The sequence below is a fragment of the Octopus bimaculoides genome, chromosome 4 (genome assembly GCF_001194135.2).
Source record: "Octopus bimaculoides isolate UCB-OBI-ISO-001 chromosome 4, ASM119413v2, whole genome shotgun sequence".
NCBI lineage: Eukaryota > Metazoa > Mollusca > Cephalopoda > Octopoda > Octopodidae > Octopus > Octopus bimaculoides.
The window spans coordinates 4,167,687-4,180,055 of record NC_068984.1 but is presented as its reverse complement, the minus strand read 5'-3'; the positions used below and the strand labels follow the sequence as shown (position 1 = coordinate 4,180,055).

The following is a 12,369-nucleotide window of genomic DNA, read 5'->3' as shown; positions in this document are numbered from 1 at the left end:
AAAGCTAGGGTCTGCAAAAGTGTATGGTTAGGGGATGTGTGTGTGTGCGTGGGGGGGGGGATTTCACTTGGGTACAAGAGTCGATGCGATGCGTGTGTATATGTGCATACATGTGCGTGCGTATATGTGTGTGTGTGTGTGTGGGATGGACAAATATGGCGATGTTTTGTGTCTAAACAACAGCAGGAAAGTTGGGCAAAAGCAAAACAAACATTTGTGTCTTCATCAGTCCACCACCACCACCACCACCACCATCACCACCCACCCCCATTATCCACCCTAGTTTTGTTTGGTTTCTACACTTTGTTTTCTTTTGGTGCAGAGGTGGTGTGGATGGGTAGGTGGTGGTGGTGGTGGGGAGTAGGTTTTGTTTGTTTTTTTTTTTGTTTTTTTTGTTCTTCTTTTTGGCTAACATGGCAGCTTGAACTAAAGACAACAGAAGACTTGACAGGGGTGGTGGTGGTGGGGACAGAACACTGGGGGAATTGTGACATAGGAAGTAACGATGATGATGATGATGATAATGATGATGATATTAATGATAATAACTGTACAGATGATCGTATGATGCTGTTGCTGATGATGTTGGTGATGTTCATATATATGATTGTATGATGATGATGATGATGATAACTAAAACAACAAATGAGAAGAAAAAAAAAAGAATGTGGACTTCATCTTAACACTCACTTTTTAAGGAAGCTTTATAGTAAATATAACATGCACATAGGTTGCTATGTGTACACACACACACACACACACACACACACACACAGGTGAAATAAACATCAGAGATAATTTGCTCAGTGTAGGAGCTACTCAGAGGTTTTGCAAGCCCTTCTAAAATCATTGCAATGCTGGAAATCCTTCCATATTGATAGCAGCTACCTATACAAGTGACTGCTTTTTCTCACTTATACATACTTAGACAAAAACATATGCATTGCATGAATGTAATGTATTTTATTTAAATTGAGTCAGTCTCTTCCGACTCAAAATTTTGTCTGTTGGTGCACAAAACCTTCAAGCAAGTTGTGACTTGCCTTAACATCCTGTGTAGCCACAGATGAGACTCAGAGTAACAAGAGACTGACCTGAACAAAATAAAAAATACCAATCACCTCTCTAGTATTGAGTACTCATTTTTCCAAGAGTTAACATTTAATACCTGCATTGGGCCTCACAGAGGCAATGACCAAGACCTTTAGCATTATACCATGCTTGAGAAGAAGACCTATGAAGCGAAGCAAATTTGTAGTTGTGACAGATACTGGTGTCACATAAATTGGCACCTGTAACATATAAATGCACCCTGGTGTCATGCAAATGGCACCTGTACCAGTGGCACATAAAAAACACCCATTACACTCTTGGAGTGGTTGGCATTAGGAAGGGCATCCAGTCATAGAAAACCATGTTGAATCAGACAGGAGTCTGGTGCAGCCTTCCAGCATGCCGGCCTGGTCAAACCATCCAACCCAAGTGAGCATGGACAATGGATATTAAATGATGATCACACACACACACACACACACACACACACACACAAGGGAAAATAAAAACTGTTTGCACTTTCGTCAAAACATTTTTATTTGGCTGGACTGCTTTCGGCACTTGTATGCTACAAGGTGGTTCTCTTGTGGTTGTATAAGTGAGATTTGCCTTTGATCGCTCCAGTTTCCTTTCACAGTAAACAGAGTAAACATGGCCACTCTGTTGGCCGTGTGCCCCAAGGAAGAACAGAGACCAGTGATTTGATTTCTCTGGTCTGAAGGTGTGTTGGGGGTTGTAATTCATCGCATACTTTCAGTACAATATGAGGACAATGCTCTACCATGCAGAAATGGGTATGAATGGATTGAGAACTTTAAAAATGGTTGGATAAATGTGAAGCAAGAAGAGAGAACAGGACACCCATCAACTGCCTACAAGCTCTAGGGATGATTCTGGCAAACCGATCAGTGACCATTGATAAGGCAGCATTTTCTCTGCAAATTAGTCATGGCTCTGCATATGAAATCATCAATGACAGGCTTTGCTTCTGTAAAGTCTGAGAGAGCTTACCGAAGCACATAAGTGCAACTGTGCAGAGATCTCAGTGCTTACTGAACCACTACAATGATGAAGACAGAGCTTTTTAGGATAGAATAATCACAGGAGATGACACCTGGGTCCATCATTTTGAGACAGAATATGGTCGATGCCAGCCTCCCCACACCAATTGGTTCCTGTGCTGGCAGTATGTAAAAAGCACCATCATAATCATCATCATCGTTATACTGTCCACTTTTCCATGCTTGCATGGGTCAGATGAAATTTATTGAGGAAAATGTTTTACATTTCCCCATGGCCAGACATGTTTCACAGAAGTTTGGAACTGAATGACACCACGCTTAAGACAGTGGCACTCGTTTACAACTATCACATGGTGCAAAGGCAAGGAGACACTGGTATACACACACACGCACAACATACATATTCCCCATGTGTACACAAACAAGTTTCTGTCTACCAAATCCACTCACAAGACTTTGGTAGAAGACACTTGCCCAAGGTACCATGTAGTGGGACTCAACCCAGAACCATGTGATTGGGAAGCAGACTTCTAAACCATACCACCATGCTTGCTTGCTTGACTTACTTACTTACACACACACACACACATATATTTTTAAAAATCATTATTTGCTCTGTTTATTGTGAGATCTGGAGTGGTTATTCACATTTTTGTTTTTAATGCTTCTAGGCAGGTTCAACCACAAAATATGCTAGTCGTTGTAGTGTACGTCATAAGAGAATAACTTCTTTCTTTTGCGATGACAGTCTGTTCAACATACTTGACTCATTGGTGCATGGGATTCTGGGATATTAGTGTTACAACATGTGAGAAAATGTAATCAATATTTATGCTTTATCTAATGTACACGTGTTTCAGGAAACCTGCAAAACATCAATTTACACGAGCTTAAAATGCCCAGTTACGTGGAAAATGCAGCTGGCCGTCCTCCTCAGCATTATTAGGCTAGCTCTCTGTTGGTTATGGCAACAAATCTTTCAGTTGATCTAATCAATCAAACAGCCATCTTGTGAAATTAAGATGCAAGTGGCTGAGCGCTCCACAGCACATGTGCCCTTAACATAATTCTCAGGGAGATTCAGCAGAACACATTGAATTTGACAAGACTGGCCCATTGAACTACATGGACAACTTGCTAGAAGTGAGTGGGAGGAGTAGGGGCTTACGTAGGGGCACATCCATACACACACACACACACACACGTACACAAACTCACACACACACACATACACATTAACATATTTTTTTCTACTCTAAGCACAAGGCCCGAAAGTTTTGGGGAGGGGGCCAGTTGATTAGATTAACCCCAGTATGCAACTGGTACTTAATTTATCGACCCTGAAAGGATGAAAGGCAAAGTCGACCTCGGTGGAATTTGAACTCAGAACGTAACGGCATACGGAATATTTTTTTTCATACTTTAGGCATAAGGCCCAATATTTTTGGAGAGGGAGCCAGTCAATTAGATCAGCCCCAGTATGCAACTGGTACTTAATTTGTTGACCCCGAAAGGATGAAAGTTGACCCCAGTGGAATTTTAACTCAGATGAAATACCACTAAGCATTTCGCCCAGTGTGCTAACGTTTCTGCCAGCTTGTTGCCTTAAGAATAATGGGACAATAATGGGGTAACCAAAAGGGGGCAATGGATGTAAAAATAACCTTAAAGTAATGGGTTAACTAGGTTAGGTTTTATTTGTGAAATAGTTGTTTTGAATTTGCTGCAGAAAGTGGTCTATGTTTGTGGTGATGAGTGGTGGTGGTGGTGGGCACTAGGAATGTGGACTGGAGGTTAAGGGGGCGGCAACCTGAAAATGTTTGGGAACTACTGCTCTAGGCCATATCAAAGGAGTTCAAGAACGGTTGACTGTAGGAGCTCCTCCGTATGGATAACCTTGTTCTTCTAGATGAATTTGTATTAGAATCAGAAATGAAATTCCCAGTGTGGAAGCAAAACCTGAAATCAAAAGGCCTTGAAATTAACTTAGCAGAGACCAAAATTCCAGTAAGCAGGGAGACAAACAAGTAATTCCTTCAGGAAAATGGCCCTGTTTGATGTATAGAAATGGCTGTTGGCAGAAATTCCATACAGTGTAGCAAGTGCAGACTATGGCCTCAAGAGTGGAATCACAGGAAACTTAACAAAATAGATTTTATATATGGCAGATGCACAGGTGCAATAAACACTAAGATGCACAGGTGCAATAAACACTAAGAGCACAGGAAATAGAGATTTTCTTGAATACCCAGGAGGATCCTCAGAGGCAGTAGATAGTTTCTGTTACCTAGGTGACCAAATTAGTAGTGGAGGAGGATGCTGTGAAAGCATAGTCACAAGAATAAGAACCGAGTGGAGAAAATTCAGAGAAATATTGTTAGTCGTAGAAGGCTTCTCTCTCAGAGTGAAAGTCAGATTGTGTGGTATTTGAGTATGAATAGCAAAAGGGTAGTGAAACACGGGCTCTGTATGCAGAGGACGTGAGAAGACTAGAAAGAAATGAAGTCGGCATGTTCAAATGGATGTACAACATCAGTGTGCATGTATGTGAAAGAAAGGATGTATTGAGAGAAAAATTGGTTATAAGGGGCATCAGATATATTGTGCAAGAAAGGCTGCACTGGTATGGTCATGTGATGCCTATGGATGAGAACAGAAGCAAAAAGAAGAGTTGATCCTTAAATATGGATAGAACCTGTAGAAGAGGGGAAACCTAGGAAAATGTGGGTAGACAGTGAAGATGGCAAAGGGCTGAGATATTTTGGTGATTTTGTGCTTGTGAAGACCCATCCTTCTTAGCAAAAACGATGCCCTTTCATTTATGTCTGTGCCCTGGCACTCTATCTGTGCCTGATGAGTTTCTTCCCAAAAACCCATTTTCCAAACATCTACTGCCTTGAAAAATTTTAGTCCAACAAATCAACCCTGGTTTTTATTCCATCAATCTCTTTTGCCGAATCACTAAGTTACACCATCACCAGGTGTAAAGCAGTGATGGGGAACAAACACACACACATACAGCTGGCTTCTTTCAGTTTCCATCTACTTAGTGACACACAAAGCTTGGTCGGCCCAAAGCTGTGGTAGAAGACACTAGTCCAAGGTTCCATACAGTGGGACTGAACCTGGAACCATGTGGTTGGGAAGCAAGCTTCTTACCACACAATAAAGCCTGCACTTAATATATATATGTGTGTGTAGATGTATATGTGTGTTTGTGAAAGGGGGAGAGAAAAACACAAATCTACATTTCTCTATTAATTATATTTGTTACAACATCCTGGTGAAGGTGCCAACTATTAGGGATTAAATAAACACACACACACACATTAAGTCTTACACTGTTTCCTGTAACAAAAGTTTAAAACTGAAAGCACTGTCTATGCTAGAATCTACAGCAAGTGAACTTAATACTGTTTTAATACAGCCATTTTAATAGTTCTCCTCCCACCACCACCACCACCAAATGAAGTTTTAACAAATAAAATAACGAAGCAGAAGAAAATGTGTCTTGGCACTTAACAGGAACATTTTTCTTCTACAGCGAAATAATCTCCTTTAAAAATGAATTACGTCTTTTTTAAGTTTACAAAAGCCATTAGATCCAAATCCATATCCATGTTTTAAATTTCTAGCCTGAGGTATACTCAACCTTTCAGTAAAGTACTGACATGCACTTGCAGTGATATTTTCTTTTGTATAGAATAAACAAACCAAAAAAATAAATAAATACAAGTAAAATCTCTCATCTCCCATCCACACCCATTGCTCTCTCTCTCTCTCTCTCTCTCTCTCTCTCCCTCGTTATACATAATTGGTTGTTAAATATCAAATTACTATATTTATACTCCATGTAAAATATACAGAGAAATAATTTATTATCTTTACATAAAACAGCAATGTCTGTACTTGGAGTTCAATATCTGGTGTGTGTTTTTATGCAGTTTGAAGTCAAAAGACTTAGGATCAGACAGAAAACTGAGATAACTAACATTGATCTTAAAACGTTAGAAAGGAAGTTATAACTTTGAGTTCAATTCATGGCCGATGACAGTACTGCCTGATTGGCACCTGTGCCAGTGGAATGTTAAAAGCACCATTTGAGCATGATTGTTGTCAGGGCTGCCTGACTGGCTCCTGTGCAGGTGGCACATAAAAACACCATTTGAGCATGGCTGTTGTCAGTACCGCCTGACTGGTCCTTGTGCTAGTGGCACATAAAAGCACCCACTACACTCTTGGAGTGGTTGGTGTTAGGAAAGGCATCCAGCTGTAGAAACATTGCCAGATCAGATTGGAGACTGGTGCAGCTTTCTTGCTTGCCAGCTCTTAGTCAAACCGTCCAACCCATGCCAGCATGGAAAGTGAACGTTAAACGATGATAATAATGATGAGTATAAAACATTTTCATTTAAAATGTTGGTTTCAAATTTTGGCACAAGGCCTGCAATGTTGGGGGAGGGGACTAGTCGATTACATCAACCCCACTTCTCAACTGGTACTTATTTTATCAACCCCCAAAAGGATGACAGGCAAAGTTGACCTCAGCAACGTTTGAACTCAGAACATAGAAATGGAGAAAATGGCATGAGATGCTTTGCCCAGCCTGCTAGCCATTCCGACAGCTTGCCACTTAATTTTCATTTAAGATATTGTTTTCTTGTTTTGATACAAAAATAAAGTGAATTGAACTTGTGTCCATGATGTTACTGATATTTCAATAATGTTGGATGGAAAGCAAAGTTGGATCACCATTTTCAGAAACAATAATATCACATTAACAACAACAACAACAGCAACAATGGTTTGTAATTTATGCACAAGGCCAGCCATTTTCAGAGAAAGTGGTTAGTAAATTCCATTGAATTCAGTACTTGACTGGTCCTTTCTTTTACTGACAAAGAAAGGGCAAAATGTGAAATTGACTTTGATAGGCATTGAACTTAGAATGTAAAGAGTTGGAACAAATATCACCAGAAATTTCTCCTGTACTCTAATGATGGAGCCTATCTCTGACTCTAACAATTGTTTGTAACATAGACAGGGGACCTGATATTTAGGGAAGGAGAATCGTTGATTATGTAGAGTCCAGGATAAGAATGGTTTATTGTCTCCGAAAGGCTTTGAACTCAGAATGTAAAGAACTGGAAGAAATTCCAGAAGACACTTTAGCTGAAGCTCTAACACTTGTGCAATAAGAATAATAATGGAGTTTGTAGGTTGTGGATTAAAACATCCAGGAATGTACATGTGTAGCTTGGATGATGTCAAAGAAATGTCCCATGATGGATGAGAAAAGATACAAGAGTTATTTCAGAGAAAAAGGAATTAGATGAAGGCCATGTTTAGTAATGATACAAAAACAATGTGACAGGCTTTATAGATGATCAATTATAATGTTTTATGGTAGAAGTGTTACAACAACAATTTGCTGAGACTCACAAACGATTGTCCAAGATGATTTATATGGAGAGAATTATACCTTGGAGGGGTGATGGTGAAGGAGGTGAAACAGGGGGAAAAAAAACAGGAAGAAGGACCCAGCAATGGGAACGATCAACTCTAAAAACATAGATGACTTGAATCTCCATTCATAGGCTTCAGACTGATTGAAAATGCTTGTCTTCTTCCAGGACAGAAGACAAAAGAATATTGAGTCAAGGATAAAGAAATTGACTTATGTATTAAGCCTAATGATTAATTGACTAATGTATTAAGACTAATGTGAAAATTCATCAATAAAAACAAAACAAAACTCATCGATAATTAATTAGTGCAGAAGCTAAAACTTGACTGTGATAGTGAGAACATAGATTCTTGAAAGAATTCTGTAGACATATTGGGACAGAGACATGTCTCAATGACTGTGCCATGCACCCTGCTGCCCGCTCTCACTCTCTTTTTACTTGAAGGAAAGGGAAAAAGAACCCATGACTCTTCACACTGCTGGCATTAATGTTCCATTTAAATTGTTGCAGAACAACACATGAGTGAAAGGGAGATTCCAGGGGGATGGTGCTCTGTGGATGAAGGATTGGGGTTAGTGTATAGAAAGACAGGGTTGAATGCACCAAGGGTTGCAAGAAATGGAAAGATGAGTGGGTTGGGCGTGCTTGAGTGGTGAATGTATGAGACCAGCCTCTAGGAAGCAGGGACCATTATAGCAATGGAAAAGACATAGAGGAGACAGTATATGTGTAGGTCAGAGGCTGGAATTTGTCTGTGACTGACTGAATCTAGTTAAGTGGTCCTTCTCAGGATGCAGTCTAGGTTCCTAACGAGTGAAATAGCATCACTGTCCCACACATGGGAGCAGTACTCCACTGTGGAGTTGTAAGGGACTTAAATATCTTTCAGCCCTTAAAGAGAAGGGCATGTCTTTGGAATGTGGTCCTAGCTATCCTAAAGATGTGCTTTCACCAGAGAGATCCTTGATGATAACAAGACCCAGCATTTCGAGTGACAGTGAAAGTTTTAGTTGAGTGTCACTCATGATATAAGTTCAAGTTGAGTGGGTAGCATTTTATTGAGCTCTTACCAAACAGTTTAGAGTGCAGAAGCATAACTAATGACTAAAATACATCTATAACATGTCTTGTTGTATAAACCCAATAATGATACTGGGGTTACAAGGCAGATATAGTAATGACAACAGATAAAAACAGTAAGCAAACAGGATGTCAGGGAATTAGCTACAGGGAGTTTTCATTCAAAGCTGTTGCTTATCAGAGATGTTAACCACTGTCAGATAATCCAGGATAGATAGTAACACCCTTAGGTTCCAATGTAAAATTGAGGCTTGTCTTCAATGACTGTTATTCATCATCATCATCATCATCATCCAGTGTTTTAAATCCAGGTTTTGTCCCTGTTAACAGGGGTGGCCAGATCTACCTCATTGCCATAGCAACTGAAGCAGGCAGGTGCAGTCCACCCCAACCTTTGGGCTAGCTGGTGCCCATTCTCCCTTGCTATCATGAGGCTTTTCTGGAGTTGGATTTTCTATGGGGAGCATACTCTTGCTTACCCCCAACCTCAGTTTCTAGACATTAGTGGTCCCAAGACCAAGGCCTCTACCACAATTTTTAAGAAATGTAGTGGAAAACTGGCTTAGAAAGGCAGGGACACTACTCCCTGAGACCCCTTTTGGAGCCCCCGCCCCCAGCTATGACATGAGAATATTCAGTAGATCATCACAACGGTCCATTATTGGGAAGACAAACTGAGGAATGGCAAATAATATCAGAGACATCACAACAAGGCCACATATTGAAATACCTCAACAAAATACTTCACCATCTTTGTTTCAGTTCTTGTAGTCAAAGGGTTAGCAATGCAATGCCACCCCCCCCCCTGCACCTGAACCTTTTGTGATTTCAGTAGGTGCCCTCAATTTTGATAAAGTTTGACCTGACTATTTCTTTGTTTCCTCGGCTGCCACCATGGGCCCCTTCCACTCAGCAACCAATCCACTTGTTTCACTCACGGTTTCATCCTCACACAATCAACACACCGTGTTCACAGGGTTTCTCTCCATATGGAACGCATCCACTAAAGTCGCACCACCATGTTTACATTCTCACGCACACACATATATCATGTACAGACGGAATTTTGTAAGACGAGGAAATGCGTTGTTGCTCACAGAGGGTAGAGGTTTTATGAACTTATTCCGTAATAATAATAATAATAATAACAATAACAATAGTGATGATGATGATGATAACAATAATAATAATAATAATACATTGAGGAAACTCTTGATATATTTCTCAAATCATGAATAATAAATAATAAATAATAATAATGATAATAATAATAATAATAATAATAATAATAGTAGTAGTAAGAATAAAAAGTTTCTATTTTGGGACATTTGACTAGACAGCATAACTTGAAATAAAAATTAACAAAACAACACAAAAAGCAAAAAATCCTAAAAATATTAAAATCAGTCGGGTATAAATTTAATTTTCATCGGCAACTTCTAAAATAGACTGGAAACTTTGGCGAGAATGTCTGCAACTGGTCTGAAATTAACTGATGACCGCTTTGCTGAACAGACCGTGACATAAGCTATCAGCCAATAGTTTGGCTATTGATTCTACTTGAGACTTCTCTTTTTAGATTAATGCTGGATTAGTATCACAGAATATTGAATTCACTCCCCCTCCTCCCCTTTGTTTTATCTACATAGGAGTGGGGTGAGGTGGAGTGGACGGTGGTGGTGGCGGTGGTGGTGGTGGTGGCAGGCTTCAGAAAACAACAGCAGCAGCAGCAGCAGCAGCAACAATGAATAATGATAAAAGAGATAATACTGACAGCACTATCAACAATAACAATGGAAACAACATTATCAGCCACCAACTACCATAACAACAACAACAGCAACAACAAGTATAATGACGATAACAACAACAAGCAGAATGAGGCCAGATAACAAAAACAATGATGACAACAACAAAATGATAAAAACAATAAAAAAAAAGGGGCAACTGAGAGAAGAAGAAGAAGAACAACAACAAAAAGGATTATGTTGACAATGATAACGCCTACAACAATAAGAACCCCCACCATGGATAACAATGAGGAGGAAGAGGAGGAAGTAGAGGATGTAATATGGAAAATAATAATGATGGTGATGATAATGATGATGTTGGTGATGATGATAATGTCGATGTCGATGATGATGATGATGATGATGACTAATAATGTTGGTGATGATGATGTTGATGTTGATAAGTGATAGTGCTGAAGGTGAGAGTGATGATGATGATGATGCCAATGTCAAAGCTAAACAAGCAACAAGTAGCGTAGCGTAGGATGAGGCATGTTTCCATGTTGTTCCTCACAGAACAGACCTTCTCCATGCACACCGATAATGGCTGATTGGTTATAAGGACAACAATGGCACCAGTTATTACTCTCCTGTCAAATGTCCAATAAACTACGTTTTCAGGTAAAGTGGAACCTCTTGGCAATGCAAGAGACATGAACAAGAAACATTACATTGCTCTATCCTTATTGTAGCACCAAACAAAGGATGGATGTTTGTATCACTTCACAATAAATACACAAGGAAACCATTGGTCAATAAACTTTGCTTGCGAAGACCTGTCGAGGCAAGTGAAATCAAAATCGCTGATGTGGATGATGACAGTACTGCCTGATAGGCACTCATGCTTTTAACGTGCCACTGGCACATAAGCCAGTGGCACGTTAAAAGCACCATCCGAGTGTGACCATTGCTAGGGCCACTGACTGACTCCCATGCCGGTGGCATGTAAAAAACACCATTCAAGTGCAGTCGTTTCCAGCATCGCCTTACTGGCTCATATGCCGGTGGCACATGAAAAACAACATTCAAATGTGGTCGTTGCCAGTGCTGTCGGACTGGCTCCCATGCAGGTGGCACGTAAAAAGACACTTCTTGAACGTGGTCGTTGCCAGTACCGCCTGACTGGCATTTGTGCCAGTGACATGTGAAAGCATCCACTACACTCTCGTAATGGTTGGCATCAGGAAGGGCGTCCAGCTGTAGAAACACTGGCAGATCAGATTGGAGCCTGGTGCAGCCTTCTGGCTTGCCAGTCCACAATCAAACCATCCAACCCACGCCAACATGGAAAACGGATGTTAAACGATGATGATATTGATGATGACATACACACACACTATTTACATACATACATACTTACATATGTACGTATGTATGTATATTGATTGCATGGGTTGGATGTGAGGCTGATGAAAGGGCAATTGCCCATGAAATATGCATATACATCCAGTACCTATTTTTTCTACTTTTGATTGCATTTTTTATATGAATGTATTTGTTTACAAAGTGTCGTAACTTGCAGTGTTGGCTCTGAATTCAATAGGAAATCTATAGAGATAAACTTAAAAGTGGATATATAAATACACACATATATATATAACATCCTCATCGTTTAATGTTTGTTTCCATGCTAGCATGGATTGGACAGTCTGACCAGAAGTGGCAAGCTGAAGAGCTGCAAGAGACTCCAGTCATCTGTTTTAGCAGGGTTTCTATGGCTGGATGCCCTTCCTAATGTTAACCACTTTACTGAGTGTACTGGGTGTTTTCCGTGTGGTACAAGTACTTTTTCATGACACAAGCACCAGCGGGGTCGCCAAGTAACTTTCAAGGCAAAAACTTCTTAGTTAAGAGAGGGAGTGGAACTGAGGTTGTGTGGCAGGCAAGAGGTTAGGATACAATAGAGGGTCAGAGATAGTTATTTTACTATAGAGGAGATACTTGATCACCCCCCCC

The 12,369-nt window shown here is 40.1% G+C and overlaps 1 protein-coding gene across 1 annotated transcript in view; it reads right to left on the bottom strand.

Annotated features, from left to right (window-relative positions):
- Positions 1 to 12,369, bottom strand: part of LOC106879784 (S-adenosylmethionine sensor upstream of mTORC1) — a 212,872-nt gene that overhangs the window by 100,594 nt on the left and 99,909 nt on the right. The gene's annotated exons all lie outside the window — the stretch shown is intronic.